The sequence below is a fragment of the Rhinoderma darwinii genome, chromosome 7 (assembly GCF_050947455.1).
Source record: "Rhinoderma darwinii isolate aRhiDar2 chromosome 7, aRhiDar2.hap1, whole genome shotgun sequence".
In the NCBI taxonomy this organism is placed as follows: domain Eukaryota; kingdom Metazoa; phylum Chordata; class Amphibia; order Anura; family Rhinodermatidae; genus Rhinoderma; species Rhinoderma darwinii.
This window is the reverse complement of record NC_134693.1, coordinates 25,334,759-25,351,089: the sequence shown is the minus strand read 5'-3', so window position 1 is coordinate 25,351,089 and position 16,331 is coordinate 25,334,759. Positions and strand designations below refer to the sequence as shown.

The 16,331-nt window shown below is 42.6% G+C and overlaps 1 protein-coding gene across 1 annotated transcript in view; it reads right to left on the bottom strand.

Moving 5' to 3' along the window:
- Positions 1-16,331, bottom strand: part of RNF11 (ring finger protein 11) — a 44,242-nt gene that overhangs the window by 7,562 nt on the left and 20,349 nt on the right. The gene's annotated exons all lie outside the window — the stretch shown is intronic.

Here is a 16,331-nt window from a genome sequence, read left to right as displayed (position 1 = left end):
ACCTCACCAGAGGTATACGTTGGGAGTATGTCTGCAGAATATGCACTGGCACGGAAAGCTAAATCTGCAGTATTCTGGCCCACAAAAGCAGCCAACCTTAGAGTAGAGAGCGGCTACAATGAGCATCTAAGGGACCTGACACTTCCATACATTATACAGACAGCCTATTGATTTCAATGGGCACCATGTAATGCTTTATTGCTCCTGTGGTGGTGCTGCAGGGGAATTGAACACTTGCTGCCAGATTCCCCCACAGATTACAGCTGATCACGGGGGCACCAAAAAACAGGACACCCTGTCACCAACTTATCATTGGAGGTCCTATATAATAAAAAAAAAGGGACAGTCCAAAGCAGACATCCCCTTTAATATAACCAAATGCATGACTTGAAGCCATTTTTATCACAATATTTGCTGCCGATCTTACCATACATTACTATTTTGACATGTCTTTTGCTGCGGTCTAATGCAGTAGGCATGCGCAACACAATTTGCTCATTGGTTCATGTTGCCCTGTATGTTATACCACTCAATGCGCCGAACGTAATTTCCACACATCCGAATGGCGTTGTGGGTGTGATTTTTACAGAAAAACTTCTGATATATGATATGGATTTCAGCTGCAGAAATTATTGCAATGGAAATCTGCCCAGTGTAAACCCTCAGGGGGAAGGTGTACAGGCATAGGAATGCTTTGCTTTGTACAGCAGGTAACATATAGGACTGCGTTAACCTGATCCTTAGTCAGCCTGATCCATATGTGCAGGGAAGGAACTCTGCAAAGCTTTTGTGAGGGCTTTTTTTGTCCTGTTGACCAGCTGCAAAGAGCAAAAATCCTTACACACAAAGATGTAAAAGACCATGCTACTCCCCAAGGCACGGACTGACTGTCTGGTCCAATCCGATATGCATCAGCTCAGAGATTGTGCTTTCTAATGGGTCACAAAGGGAGGCTTTGCCATGCAGCTGAAAACAGACTGTCCCGGCCAAGTGCAGTCACAGCATCTTCCAACAAAGGCTCGCCACCCAATATACGGTCTCACTTCACAAAGCCGTAGTCAGCGGTTCAGTCAAGCCAAAGTAATATATTGGGTAAAGTTACACATTTTCACACTGTCACTAATTAGTTAACTGGAATCAATTGTTTTTGCGTGTCTTCATGTACGGTCTTCAGCTGGAGTTGGATTGAGAGGTCTGACACATCCAATTATCTCAGGAGTCTGCCTGGTCGGGCAGCCTAGGCTTAAGATGTAATGTGCCAGACAGCAGTGTCTTCTCCCAGGCCAGCTGTCTCCGGAGGCCACGCCAGTTGCTGCTGTCTTACACCATTAAATCACCAGACTGCTGACACACGTGCAATAAAAGAGGCTTCTGCTTCAATATCCCTCCCAGCACTCAGTGCTCTCAAGAAATGCAAGCTCATTTGACTGTAAAACAGTTGTGTAATTGTCAAGCCCTTAGGAATAGTTTAAGAATACTTGAAAGGATCTCTTCTCCTTCTGGTAAGAAACATAATGTACAAGCAATCCCCTGCCCAAAGGAAAAACAGGCAAAAATAAAAAAAGCTGTGAATGGTCTACTCCAGATGTTGCAGAATTATACACCTTTAAGAGGCTCTGTCACCACATTATAAGTGGCCTATCCTCTACATATTGTGATCGGCGCTGTAATGTAGTTTACAGCAGTGTTTATTTAGAAAAACTATGAATTTTGACGGAGTTATGACCTATTTTCGATTTATGCTAATGACTTTCTTAATAGACAACTGGGCGTGTTTTTACTTTTTGACCAAGTGGGCGTTGTGTAGAGAAGTGTATGACCCTGACCAATCAGCGTCATACGCTTCTCTCCAGTCATGTACTCAGCACATAGTGCTCTTGCTAGATAACGCTTGCTGTGCTGTAAGTCCCACACAAATGTTACCAAAGTGTCGGGATTTGGAAAAGACATCGCGTCCTGGCTGGAAGCGATGTCTATTCACTCACGACACTTCAGTAACGTTAATGTGTAAGTAAGTGACAGCACATCATGATCTAGCAAGATCACTATTTGCCGAGTACATGAATGGAGAGGAGTGTATGACGCTGATTGGTCAGCGTCATACACTTCTCTCCACAACGCCCACTTGGTCAAAAAGTAAAAACACCCAGTTGTCTATTAATAAAGTCATTAGCATAAATCGAAAATAGGTCTACATTACAGTGCCGATCACATTATGTAGAAGATAGGGCACGTATAATGTGGTTACAGAGCCTCTTTAAAGTGTACCTAACTTTTTTAGAATAAGCGGTCTTTTGTGTGTACATGAGGAACAACACTATATCTGGCCATTATATGACTTGTATATTAGCACTTTTCCCTTCTGCAGGCTCTAATTCTCAGTGGTCTCTGAGCTAGCGGGCAGGGCCTAACTGCTATCATATCTTCTATACACTGCACACAGAGATAGATATAGAAGAATCCTGGTCTCCTATCACATACATAGAAGCTGCAACAGCATGGAGGAGATCATACAGTTGTAATGAGAAGTGTAGCTGAGAATCCAGCACTGGGGTGACACAGTAACACTTACCAGGAAACTGGAGCACATCTGTGTGTATCTTTCTGACTCTGTACCTGCTCCTCACTACTTAGACTTCTATGAGCAGCATGTCTGTCTCTTTCTCGCTCTCTCACACTCACTCTGCTCCTCCCACCCCTCTCCAGACTTTTATGGGCAGCAGCAACTGTGTGTCTGTCTGCTCCCCCTTTCCCTCGGCATAGACTGGCAGTGAAGTGACACCCCCCCCCCCCCACTTTCTGCAGTACGTCACCTCTGCTCTGTAACTAGGGATGGATTTCGCTTGACAACAGAGGATGGATAGCATATTACAGAAAGGGGGACACCTAGTGGTAGTAAACTTACACACAATTTGCATAGATAAAGTTACTTTTTTTGAATGTTAAGGCCCTTTTACACAGGCCAATTATCGAACATAGACAGAACGCTCGTTACCGATCATTGCCATGTAAAAACAGGGCAACGATCAGCCGATGAATGAGCATTTAATTGGCTGATTGTATGGTTTATGCTGCAAGGAATATTATCGTTGTCGGCTGCACATTTCCCCATGTAAACAGGGAGAAGTGCTGCCGACATGATGGAAATATACGTAATATTGTTCGCTCGTCCCCAAACATAGCTCCTTGTAAAAAAAGAAGAAAACGAGCCATTGATCGGCGTTCATTTACACGCCCTATGTCTGGACGTGTAAGAGGATCCTTGGTTAAACATCACTGAATTATAACGGGGCCTGTATTCCTCCAAAAATAAGTTACCCAGATGGTGTGACCTACTACACTCAAACCATTTACCCCTCTACTTAGTGGTTCGGATATGCTGATGGCATTTGCCATCAGAAAAATGTAATTAGCCTAAACGGGAACGTTAAAAGGGTTTTCCCCAAATATATTACCTATCCACGGGATAGATCACCATTTTGTGATCGGTGGGACCCTCACCGATCGTGAGAACAGGGGTCCCGAAACCCCAAGATCCTCCTCACTGCAGCCCTCGCAAAGAGAAGGAGCTTAAATGGAGCGGCAGTCGAGTGCTGTACTCGGCTGTTTCTGCCATTGCTTGACCACTACTCCATTCAATGTTCTCTTCGTTTGTGGAGCAGTGAGAGGGAACAAGGTGTTCGGTACCCCTGTTCTCATGTTTAGTGGGGGTGGGGTCCCAGCGATTAGAAAATTTTCACCTATCCGATAGGTGATAAAGGGGATTTCCCAAAATCATAAGTTCACAGAAAACCTATGTACGTTTTACTGTAAAAATAACGGAGCAGAGACAATCACTACGATGAACAGAGTCTTAACCTCATCCCCTGCAATTACATTTATCAGTTACTATTATTGAAGATAGGCTGTGGATCTACCTTTCAAAAAAAGTCAATCACTGGGCTATGTAGGCCTCTAAACTCATAGAACGGCACATATCAGGTATTGTTTGTAGCCGGTCTGTTCTACCAGAGGAATTGTGCAATGATCCAGATCATGTGCAAGAAGCTCTTATCTAATAGGTAAACCAAGGATCCTCTGATCTTATCGAACAGTGCAGCCAGATAGAGACAGGACAGAGTCATTCTCCAGGATCCCCCTTTATTCACTGTAATTTCCATCAGTATATGAACATTTTAGGCGGTGTAGAGGTTCACGCTGGGGTTCTTCAATGGCAATCCTAACAGGAAGTCCAGAAAACCATTAGTCCACATATTCTGATCTGCCCCGTATAATCTAGAAGTGTCATAAATAGCTTCTATGTGCATTAATAAAGACAGACTATAAGATGATCACTTTAACATCCATTAAAAACTGTTAAAAAACAAAAACACACCTACTTATTACATAGAGCTTAGACTTCAGCCAACTATTTCTAGAAGCTGCAGCCCCAGATTATGTAACTGGGGAAAAAACGAAAAAGCACTAAGGTAGTGAAGACCAGAAACCGACACACTCCACCCTTATCCATAGTAACGGCTACTTATAAACTGTAGAGAAGCCAACTGTTAGGAACTGTGTCCTGCCTGTATAACAAGCCCCCGCCGTAGGCAGTAAAAACTACTCAATGTAACGTTTGTGTTTATTCTGGTTTGGTTTAACTAAAAAAAAGTAAATCTAAAATCCGGGCTTCCCATCAGACCTCAAACAAGGTTTGTTTTCTGCTAAATAATAATGGAATGCAAAATCAAATGTGTTATGTGTACCCAGCATAGGAATGTGTCTTTTTGACTTTTGTAAAAGTTTTTCCAACTTTTGAAAAGTTGCAAAAACTTCCAGTGAGCAACTGGCTACAAGGTTCAATTTTCCTTATTTTTTTTTCCATTTAGAACAGCCTAGAGCCATCAGGAAATGCTGGGTGTTGTAGTTTTGAAACAGCTGGAGAGCAACTGCTCTATGGCCAAAGCATCTAGCGACATCACGTTACGTGAACACATTCTGTGTATGTACCGAGAAAGCTACCAATGCCTACAGTCACCTAACATAGCTATAGGTCCCCATTCAGCCGACGGAGGCCAAAAGGGTTACATTTTTAACTCCGCCAAAGTAGTATGCGTCCACATACCTCCTTTTTTTTTACATTTTTTAACTCTAGAAAAGCACAGCTGACTGTTCTTTCCTATACAGTAGAAAACTGCAGAAGAACGTATATAGTTTATTTTAATATTGCAGTCAATGGGTGACGTATGGCTATACAGTGGCATAAGTCGGAGCCTTACGCTGGAGGTAATACGTTGGGGAATACTCCTGACATATACCTCTGACTTGATGTGAACAGAACCTAATGTGTATGTACCTCTGCTGTCAGGGAACACAGTAGATTGCCTGGCAGCAGGCATGTTCAGTCAATCCAATCTGACTGGTAACATAATGCTGCCCATACACACTCGGTTCAGCCGAGAACTCTCTTACATCTATAGCCAGTTTTAAAGGGGATGTTTTATGACAGACGACCCCCTTATATCTCAGGGCAGACATCAATTGATTGCCTCAGGTCTGGCTTCCGAGACTATTTTGAATGTCTGGTGTCAAAGAGAAGCTACATTCAAACATCTCAAAACCTGGTTTGGTCTTTCATCAAGACTAGGAGATGTACGCGCCACTTTACTTGTGCGTAAAGAAGGAGGAGGAATATGAAAGCTCTGGGATTTTTAGCGGCAACTAATCTTTAAGCATAAAGTGAGCAGACAAGGATCAATGACAGGCACTTACTCTTTTACCCATAGTAAGTATAGAAATGCTGACCATACGTGTCTACCCTACTAGAGAACAATGAAGGACATTGAATATCTAAAAAGACCGCTGAATTATGACTAGGGTTTAAAGATTAAAAAGATCCAGTGGTATACAGGCGGAATATGTAATACATTATAATAAAAAAAAAAAAAAAAAGAAAAAAAAAAAAGAGGTCAATCAGTGTTGGATGGCAGCTCTCTGTGGTAATCCAGGGGATAAAGATTAAAGAAAGATTAGAGCTCAGCACGATTGGAAAATAACCAAAATATATAAAACCTAGCCCGGTCATAGGGAACAACTGGTTAGAAATCCCAATAGTTTAGAGTCGTAAAAGATGCTGCTGAGGAGATACATTTTATGCGCCTTCCCGAAATAAATCACATGGAGTCGTGAAGAGAACAAGTAGTGGGAGAGGCTGGAGATCAGGATCTACAGGGCCTCAAACAAGCACAGTATTAAATCAGAACGCTCAGTCTAATGTAAAAAACATTTATTAGGAGCAGGTCCTTCAGGCACCGCAAAGAGATCAGAGAGATGATCATAGAGGACGACATTTATCCAGCCCATTCAGACCACCATAGAAATGAGACAGAACAACAAACCTGTCCCAAGTGAAGCTTCTTAAAGAGGCTCTGTCACCAGATTTTGCAACCCCTATCTGCTATTGCAGCAGATAGGCGCTGCAATGTAGATTACAGTAACGTTTTTATTTTTTAAAAAACGAGCATTTTTGGCCAAGTTATGACCATTTTTGTAGTTATGCAAATGAGGCTTGCAAAAGTACAACTGGGCGTGTTTAAAAGTAAAAGTCCAACTGGGCGTGTATTTTGTGCGTACATCGGGGCGTGTTTACTACTTTTACTAGCTGGGCGTTCTGACGAGAAGTATCATCCACTTCTCTTCAGAACGCCCAGCTTCTGGCAGTGCAGACACACCGCGTGTTCTCGAGAGATCACGCTGTGTCGTCACTCACAGGTCCTGCATCGTGTCAGACGAGCGAGGACACATCGGCACCAGAGGCTACAGTTGATTCTGCAGCAGCATCAGCGTTTGCAGGTAAGTAGCTACATCGACTTACCTGCAAACGCCGATGCTGCTGCAGAATCAAATGTAGCCTCTGGTGCCGATGTGTCCTCGCTCGTCTGACACGATGCAGGACCTGTGAGTGGCGACACAGCGTGATCTCTCGAGAACACGGCTGTGTCTGCACTGCCAGAAGCTGGGCGTTCTGAAGAGAAGTGGATGATACTTCTCGTCAGAACGCCCAGCTAGTAAAAGTAGTAAAAACGCCCCGATGTACGCACATAATACACGCCCACTTGTACTTTTAAACACGCCCAGTTGTACTTTTGCAAGCCTCATTTGCATAAATACAAAAATGGTCATAACTTGGCCAAAAATGCTCGTTTTTTTAAAAATAAAAACGTTACTGTAATCTACATTGCAGCGCCTATCTGCTGCAATAGCAGATAGGGGTTGCAAAATCTGGTGACAGAGCCTCTTTAAAGAGGCTCTGTCACCAGATTATAAGTGCCCTGTCTCCTACATAGCCTGATCGGCGCTGTAATGTAGATAACAGCAGTGGTTTTTATTTTGAAAAACGATCATTTTTGAGCAATTTTAGATTTATGCTAATTAGTTTCTTAAAGACCAACTGGGCGTGTTTTTACTTTTGACCAAGTTGGTGTTGTACAGAGAAGTGTACCCTGGGACAGTGACTGAAATGGGAGAGCGGACCCTGGGACAGTGACTGAAATGGGAGAGGGATAAAAAGTCTCCCATATCTTGATTCCTGCCTGTAGCAGTAATTGAGGGACAACGGTATAACTACAACCCCTCTCCCGATCCATAAATAATGGCGAGATCGGGACACTTAACAAAAAGGGAACGTACAAAGCCTACAAACCTCTTCAAGAGGATCTGTCACCACATTAAAAGTGGCCTATCTTCTACATAATGTGATCGGCACTGTAATGTAGATTACACAGTGTTTTTTTATTTAGAAAAATGATAATTTTTGACGGAGTTATGACCTATATTAGCTTTATGCTAATGAGTTTCTTAATGGACAACTGGGCGTGTTTTACTTTTTGACAAAGTGGGCGTTGTACAGAGGAGTGTATGACGCTGACCAATCAGCGTCATACACTGCTCCCTCATTTACATAGCATATGGTGAACTTATTACATCACTTTTTGCAGTCACATACACACACACACACACACACTAACACGTTACTCAAGTGTCTTGACAGTGAATATACATTACCTCCAGCCAGGACGTGATGTCTATTCAGAATCCTGACACTTCTGTAGCGTTTGTTTGAGATTTACAGCAAGGCAAGCGTAATCTCGCGAGATTATGATGTAACCTGTCATTTAAAACGAGATTACGTTTGCCTTGCTGTAAATCTCAAACAAACGCTACAGAAGTGTCAGGATTCTGAATAGACATCACGTCCTGGCTGGAGGTAATGTATATTCACTGTCAGGACACTTCAGTCACGTTATAGTGTGTTTATGTGGTTGCACATAGCGATATAGCTATATCACTATGTGCTGTGTAAATGAATGGGGAGAAGTGTATGACGCTGATTGGTCACTGATTGTTCAGCGTCATACACTCCTCTGTACAACGCCCACTTGGTCAAAAAGTAAAACACGCCCAGTTGTCCATTAAGAAACTCATAAGCATTAACCTAAAATAGGTCATAACTCCGTCAAAATTGAGTTTTTCTAAATAAAAAACACTGCTGTAATCTACATTACAGCGCCGATCACATTATGTACAAGATAGGCCACTTATAATGTGGTGACAGAGCCTCTTTAAAGAGGCTCTGTCACCAGATTTTGCAACCCCTATCTGCTATTGCAGCAGATAGGCGCTGCAATGTAGATTACAGTAACGTTTTTATTTTTAAAAAACGAGCATTTTTGGCCAAGTTATGACCATTTTTGTAGTTATGCAAATGAGGCTTGCAAAAGTCCAAGTGGGTGTGTTTAAAAGTAAAAGTCCAAGTGGGCGTGTATTACGTGCGTACATCGGGGCGTTTTTAATACTTTTACTAGCTGGGCGCTCTGAAGAGAAGTATCATCCACTTCTCTTCACAACGCCCAGCTTCTGACCGTGCAGATCTGTGACGTCACTCACAGGTCCTGCATCGTGTCGGCCACATCGGCACCAGAGGCTACAGTTGATTCTGCAGCAGCATCAGCGTTTGCAGGTAAGATCGACTTACCTGCAAACGCTGATGCTGCTGCAGAATCAAATGTAGCCTCTGGTGCCGATGTGGCCGACACGATGCAGGACCTGTGAGTGACGTCACAGATCTGCACTGTCAGAAGCTGGGCGTTGTGAAGAGAAGTGGATGATACTTCTCTTCAGAGCGCCCAGCTAGTAAAAGTATTAAAAACGCCCCGATGTACGCACATAATACACACCCACTTGGACTTTTACTTTTAAACACACCCACTTGGACTTTTGCAAGCCTCATTTGCATAACTACAAAAATGGTCATAACTTGGCCAAAAATGCTCGTTTTTTAAAAATAAAAACGTTACTGTAATCTACATTGCAGCGCCTATCTGCTGCAATAGCAGATAGGGGTTGCAAAATCTGGTGACAGAGCCTCTTTAAGTATCCCTTGACAATAAGCTGATCACAGGAAGTTTCATTGCTGGACCCCAAGGATCAGCTGTAATCTGTGAGGAAACCCAGTAGCAAGAGTTCATCTTCCCTGCAGTGCCACCACAGGAGGAATGAAGTATTACACAGTTGCCCAAAAAAAATCAATAGACAGTCCGTGTAACACATGGACGTGCTGTGTCGGCTCCTCCAAAGTGAGGAATGCTGGTAGTAATCTTTTACACTCTGGCTAATTAATGAAGGTTCTGAATTATAGAACCCCCTCAATCAATTCTGAATTCCCCAATAATGGATTTGAAAATGGGTGTTCGTAACCAGACTACCCCCTTAACACAAATCATAACTGTTTAAATGTAAAAGTAAAGGGTCTGTATAGACTGGTTCAAAGAAGGACATGTGAGAACAGACAAGGTATAAAGTTCTCCGCACAGTTGCACCCACACCACACTGCTGACGTCAACCATTTCTAATCTCATCACTGTGAAAGCCAGGTAATGGGCTCATTTCTTAAACAAAAGCCTAGCAACTTGACCTTGTGTAAATCGTATCACTTGTGACTCATGACTAGTTCTGGTCATTGTTGGGCTTTCCAGAACAAACACACGGTGTAAATTAAATTTGCTCACTGAAAATAATTCAAGATTAACCATAAATTACAGGAATGCATATGACCTGCCATGAGGCACACGTGGAAACAAATATCTAGACACATTCTGTATGGATTTCCTCCCTAAAATATCCAATTAAAATTTTAGGCATGTCTGTAGGTTAACAAGGAAGGGGGAGGGGAAGTGAAGTAACACAGGACTGGAAGATCAGACTACAGGGTTTGTTTGTAGTCTGTAACCATGGAGACATATAGGTCTGCAAAAGAGCAGTGCAGACAAAACAGTAGAATATTGAACCCCTTGAGGATGGGCCAATTTTGGCCTTGAGGATAAGATTTTTTTTTTTTGCCTCTTCGTATTCCAACGGTCATAACTTTAGTATTTTTTGTTTGACGTAGCTGTATTAAGCTTTGTTTTTTCAGGACAAGTTATACTTCATGTGCCATTGTTTGGTACACATGAATTAGTGTTTAACCCCTTAGTGACCACTAATACGCCTTTTTACGTCGGTCACTAATGGGCTTTAGGCTAGGCTGACGCCTTTTCACGTCAGCCTAGTCTAAGTCCTGCACGGGTCTCCCGTGCAGGCAGGAGCCGGGGCTCTGCTGTCTGATGACAGCTGAGCTCCTGCTCCAACGCCCGCGATCGAAGTTTACTTCGATTGCGGCCGTTTAACCCGTTAAATGCCGCCGTCAATAGCGACCGCGGCATTTAACTTTGTTTACAGAGGGAGTGAGCTCCCTCTGTCACCCATCGGCGGCCCGCGAATGCAATCGCGGGTCTCCGATGGGGTGTCATGGCAGCCGGGGGACTGATAAAAGCCCCCAGGTCTGCCCTGGACATATGCCTGTTAGGACGCGCCGGAGGCACGTCCTAACAGATTGCCTGTCAGATTTACACTGACAGGCAATAATGCTCTGGTATACGAAGTATACCAGAGAATTATAGCAGCGATCGGAATATCGCACAGTAAAGTCCCCTAGTGGGACTAATAAAATAAGTCATCAAAGTGAAAGATTATTAATAAAAAGTACAGTAAAAAAATAAGTAAAACCATTTTTTTCCATAAAAAGTGGTTTTATTTAGTAAAAGTGTAAAAAAAAAAAAAAAAGTACACATATGTGGTATCGCCGCGACCGTAATGACTCCATTAATAAAGTTAATATGTAATTTAAACCGCAAAGTGAACACCGTAAAAAAAAAAAACGCAAAGAACCATGGTGAAATTTTTATTTTTTTCCATTGCCCCCCAAAAAAAGTCATAATAAAAATGAATCAATAAGTCCCATGCACCCCAAAACAGTACCATTCAAAACTACGTCTTGTCCCGCAGAAAACAAGCCCAAAAAATCACTACATTGATGGAAAAATAAAAAAATTACGGCTCTTGCAAAGCGATGATGCAAAAACAGATAATTTTAGTTCAAAAGTGTTTTTATTGTGCAAAAGTCGTAAAACATAAAAAAACCTCTACATATGTGGTATCCCCGTAATCGTACCGACCCATAGAATAAAGGTAACATGTTATTTACGTCGCACAGTGAACGGCGTCAATTTAAAAACGCATAGAACAATGGCGGAATTTCAGGTTTTTTTTTATAATCCCCCACAAAAAGGTTAATAAAAGTTAGGCCTCATGCACACGACCGTGTTTTTGCGTCCGCAATTCAACCGCAAATCCACGGGTTAATTGCGGACCCATTCATTTCTATGTGGCCATACCCACTATCCGTGTTTTCACGGCTCTCCGCATGTCCGCACATCCGTGCCGCAGAAACTCCGGACATGTCTTATTATGGGCCGCAAATGCGGTGCGGACATGCCAATAGAAGTCAATGGGCCCGTGGAAATTGCGGATACACCTCCGTGTGTCATCCGCAGTTTTGCGGATTTGCGGAAGTGTTGCTAGGCGACGACCGGGAATGAGTTCTGTCGTCATCATGTTTTACCTAGGCTTTTTTTTTTTCATCCGCATTTTGCGGATTACATACGGATGAACTGCGGAGGACATACGGATGAACTGCGGATGACATTTCACGGAACACGGTCCTGGAATTTGCGGACCAGAAAAACACTACGGTCGTGTGCATGAGGCCTTAATATAAAAATTATATGTACTCAAAAATGGTGCTATTAAAAAGCACAACTAATCCCGCAAAAAACAAGTCCTCATACAGCTATGTAGACGAAAAAATAAAAAAGTTATAGCTCTTTGAATGAGACTATAGAAAAACGAATAAAATAGCTTGGTCATTAAGGCCTAAAATGGGCTGGTCACTAAGGGGTTAATTTCTATGAATTTTTTTTGGGCAACGAAGAAAAAAAACCAAAAAACAATTCCGATGCAGTTTTTATTTTTTACACCATACACCAAAATCTTAAATTATGTTATAAATGTATTGCACAGGTTGTTATGGTTGTGCAGATACCAAATATGCATATTTTTTTTAAAAAAATGTAGCATAACTTTTTCTTAATCCTATAGGGGATGGGGGCTTTCAATTTATGCCCTAACAGGGAATATGGTCAGACAGCCCTGGAGTTATTCAAAGGACATTGGGCTGTCTGCCCAAATAAGAGCACTTTATATGCCGCGACCAGCATTGAATGCAACATACAAAGGGTTGAACGACTGGAACAAGAAATTTCTCTGATCTTAGAGAGGCTGCGGCTATGTGTTACAACCGTTGCCTTGCTCCGGATCACGTGGCTTGAGTAAATCTAGGTCAATGTGATCCTAGAAACACATGGAGGAATGGGGGAATATTACCACACGGCATACTTTTTTTGTGGGATCCCTCGGGTTGGAAAAGTGTAGTCTACGATGCTATTCCATCGCCCCAAGAAAGGTATACGGACGTATACCAGCCAGATGGAGGCCAAAAAGACATTCATTTGGCCTCAGTCGGGCTAAATTAGCCCTATGGACAGGATTAGCATGTGCGTCTGGGAGTTTTCCCGATGTACACGCTAAAGGTACAACAAAACGTAGCAAAAACAGACGGTACGGATTCTCCTTGCAGAGATCCAGCTAGTAGGGAGTCATTAGTGCAATTGCTCTGTGTGTAAAACCGCTCTCCCACAGAAAAAAAACAAAAAATCCTGTCCCTCAAGTGCCCCCTATAGGTAGCTGCCCTGTAAGTCAATGCCCAACTTTCTAAAGAGCCTTGAAACAGGATTCATGAACAACTGCTATACTTTCCCTTTGCACCAAAAATATATATACGGTATATGAAATGAAAGCTAGCACATTCTGACAAATAAGGGGGGATAGCTATTGGCTGAACGAGCATGTGGCCAACAGGAAAATTATTGGATTGGCTAAATAGGAAGGGAGCAGGGGATAAGCATCTGCCAGACATTGCTGGAACTGCTGATCTTCAAAGGGAACAAAGGATTGGACAGGAAAAGATCCTCGTTTCCCTGCCGGCAAGCCTCAGCCAAGACACTAGATGGGTGTGGATCATACAAATTTTGACATGATCCCACCACACGTAAGGCCAGCTTTATAAGTTAATATAGGCAGTAGAATCAATACACAGAAAAAGCCTCATCTGACCAACTCCAACTGTTCGGAATTCAAGCTGGTTCTTCCAGGTAATATCCTATATCACAGACCTGCATGTATGCCATGAAGAATAGGGATCAAACAGCAATGAAACCAGCTTTTCTGTAATTGCGGCTTGCTCCGGCGGGGCTTAATATGAAGGTTACATCAAGAACACAATTATGGGCTTGGCAGCGCACATCCGAACAAAAAACAGAATTCTCACTTTATATGTTATCTCTATTCTGCAGGTGCAGATTCATCTTTCCTGTGCCTTTTCTTTTTATTTTATCACAAGGGCCAGTGATCATTATCTTGCTATATGCCACAGAACAGGAAATAAATTACACATATGGCTTATGGCTCTGTGCACATCACGATTTTGGCCTACGTTTAACGTACACGCCAGGAATAGCTCCCGACCACTGCATAGCGGCCGTGTAGGGTTACTGCAGCTCTTCTCCTATTCACTTGTCAAAGACTTCTGCTTCCGGCACTGCCCACTGCATAGCTTCCGGCGCCTGGAGGCAGCCGCAACAGCTGATCAGTGCAGCACCCGGGTGTCGGACCCCCACGATCATATACTGATTACCTATCCTATGGATAGGGCATCAGTATAAAAAATAGCCCCAAACCTGGACAACCCCTTAATAGGCCAAAATAGGCCTGGTAGTTAAAGGGGGTTGTACACGACCAGACAACTGATGACCTATCCACAGGATAGGTCATCAGTATATGAATGGTGGAGTCAGACACACTGACCCCCCACCGATCGGCTGCCGGATGTTTTGAAGGGTATGCGGTAGTTGCCGCCGGAAGCAGATGGTTCTGCAGAACTGCAGCACGGCCGTTATTCCATGACCAGATCCATCTGCTTCCGGCATGGACGTCCAATGCTTGGAGGCGGTCGGAGCAACTGATCAGTGCGGGGACCATGTGTAGGACCCCCACCGATCATATACGGATGACCTATCCTGTGGATAGGCCATCAGTTGACTGGTCGTGGACAACCCCTTTAAGGGGTTCAAATTTACCATATTACATTAGAGGCAATAATCAATATACTTCATATACAAACATCCTCCAGTTCCCACTGTAGTTAAACACATTGTATTTGTTTTGATAAATCTCCCAAAAGCAAAAGGTTACCCTGACAACTAAACAGATTGATACTTTCATTTTCCAAAGGGCCTGACGGAAATAAGAGCTGCAATGTGATTGGTTGCAGGTCATTAAATGCATTAACCCCTTAATGACCAGCCTATTTTAAACCTTAATGACCATGGTATTTTTTACGTTTTTCCATCGTCGCATTCCAAGAGCTATAACTTTTTTATTTTTGCGCAGGCATAGCTGTATAAGGGACATTTTGTATTTTTAATAGCACCATTTTGGGGTACATATTATTTATTGATTAATTTGTATTAACTTTTTTTTTTTGATAGAAAAAAACCTGAAATTTTGCCACTCTTTTGCGTCCTAAATCTACGCCGTTTCCCGTGTGGTATAAATAACACTAACTTTATTCAGCGGGTTGTTACGATTGCAACGATACCAAATTTGTATGGATTTTGTGTTTTACTACTTACACAATAGTCCACAGCAACCAGATTCCAGCTCATTCTTCAGAGGCCCTGAAAATGAAAACTAATCTCATGGGTTGCTATGGGCAACTGCTCCACTTTTTCTTTGTACCAATTTTTATATATCTCCGCGTACACGTATTTATATTTGTAATGAAGCGATGTCGTCACAATTATATTTATTATACACAGTTGATATAAGCCCATCTATACAGGCTGTATAAACGTCACATATGTACAGACCTCTATATAGATCTCTTGTACATCGCCTGGCCTGTATTAATGAGCTGCATGTGAAGGAATAAAAAAGTATATATGAGAAAGGTAGAAACAAAACCGCATATAGAGCCGCGTACATTTCATAAAGAGGAGTAACTATACGGCCTCCGGCGTGCAGCGGTCTGAACAGTACATTACTTTTAGGGAACAATTAATAAGTGTCGTGTGTGAATTGTCTATTGGTAGGTGGCAGGACACATTTATAAAAGAGTGCGTCCGCTTATCTGTCAGCCTGCAGATTCCCTAGAAGTGGGCATAACCATAGCCCCCTTTACGTCCATATGGCACATACGCTCCGATATCTGAAGCCAATGGCTTATAGATTATGGCTCACATTTACTAAGCTGTTTACTCCATCAAAAACTCAAATTTATTAAGACGCAAGCGCCTTTAACAGGTTTGGCGCAAATAAACGTTTCCCGTTAATTAGACCGGCATAAGGGCTCCATGAGAGAAGGTCCAGCTACAGCCAGCTCCATATCAAAAGCCTATTGCAAACGACCATTTGTCTACAAAAAACTTCCGTTGTGCATCCATGTGTGATCAGGATCCACAAAAAGAAAAAAATTTTGTCACCAGTATGTCAAGCCGCAAATCCGTACCGTAAAATGACTTGTCCTGAGTTTTTGCAACGCAGATTCGTGGCCCCTACACGGATCCCATAAACATCACGTGAAGTCCATGGCTCCATAGAAATAAATGGGTCTGTGTGCTATCTACAAAATTGTGGATAGAATTTGGACAAAAAAAATAAAAAATCTTTGCCTGCGTGCATGAGCCCACACCGAGCCCAAACCCCTATTCTATCCCAGAAAAGTTAGAAAATAAGTAAGCGAGAAACAATGGCATAATGAAGGGACATAACCGCACAACAGGCGTAACTATAGGGCGTGC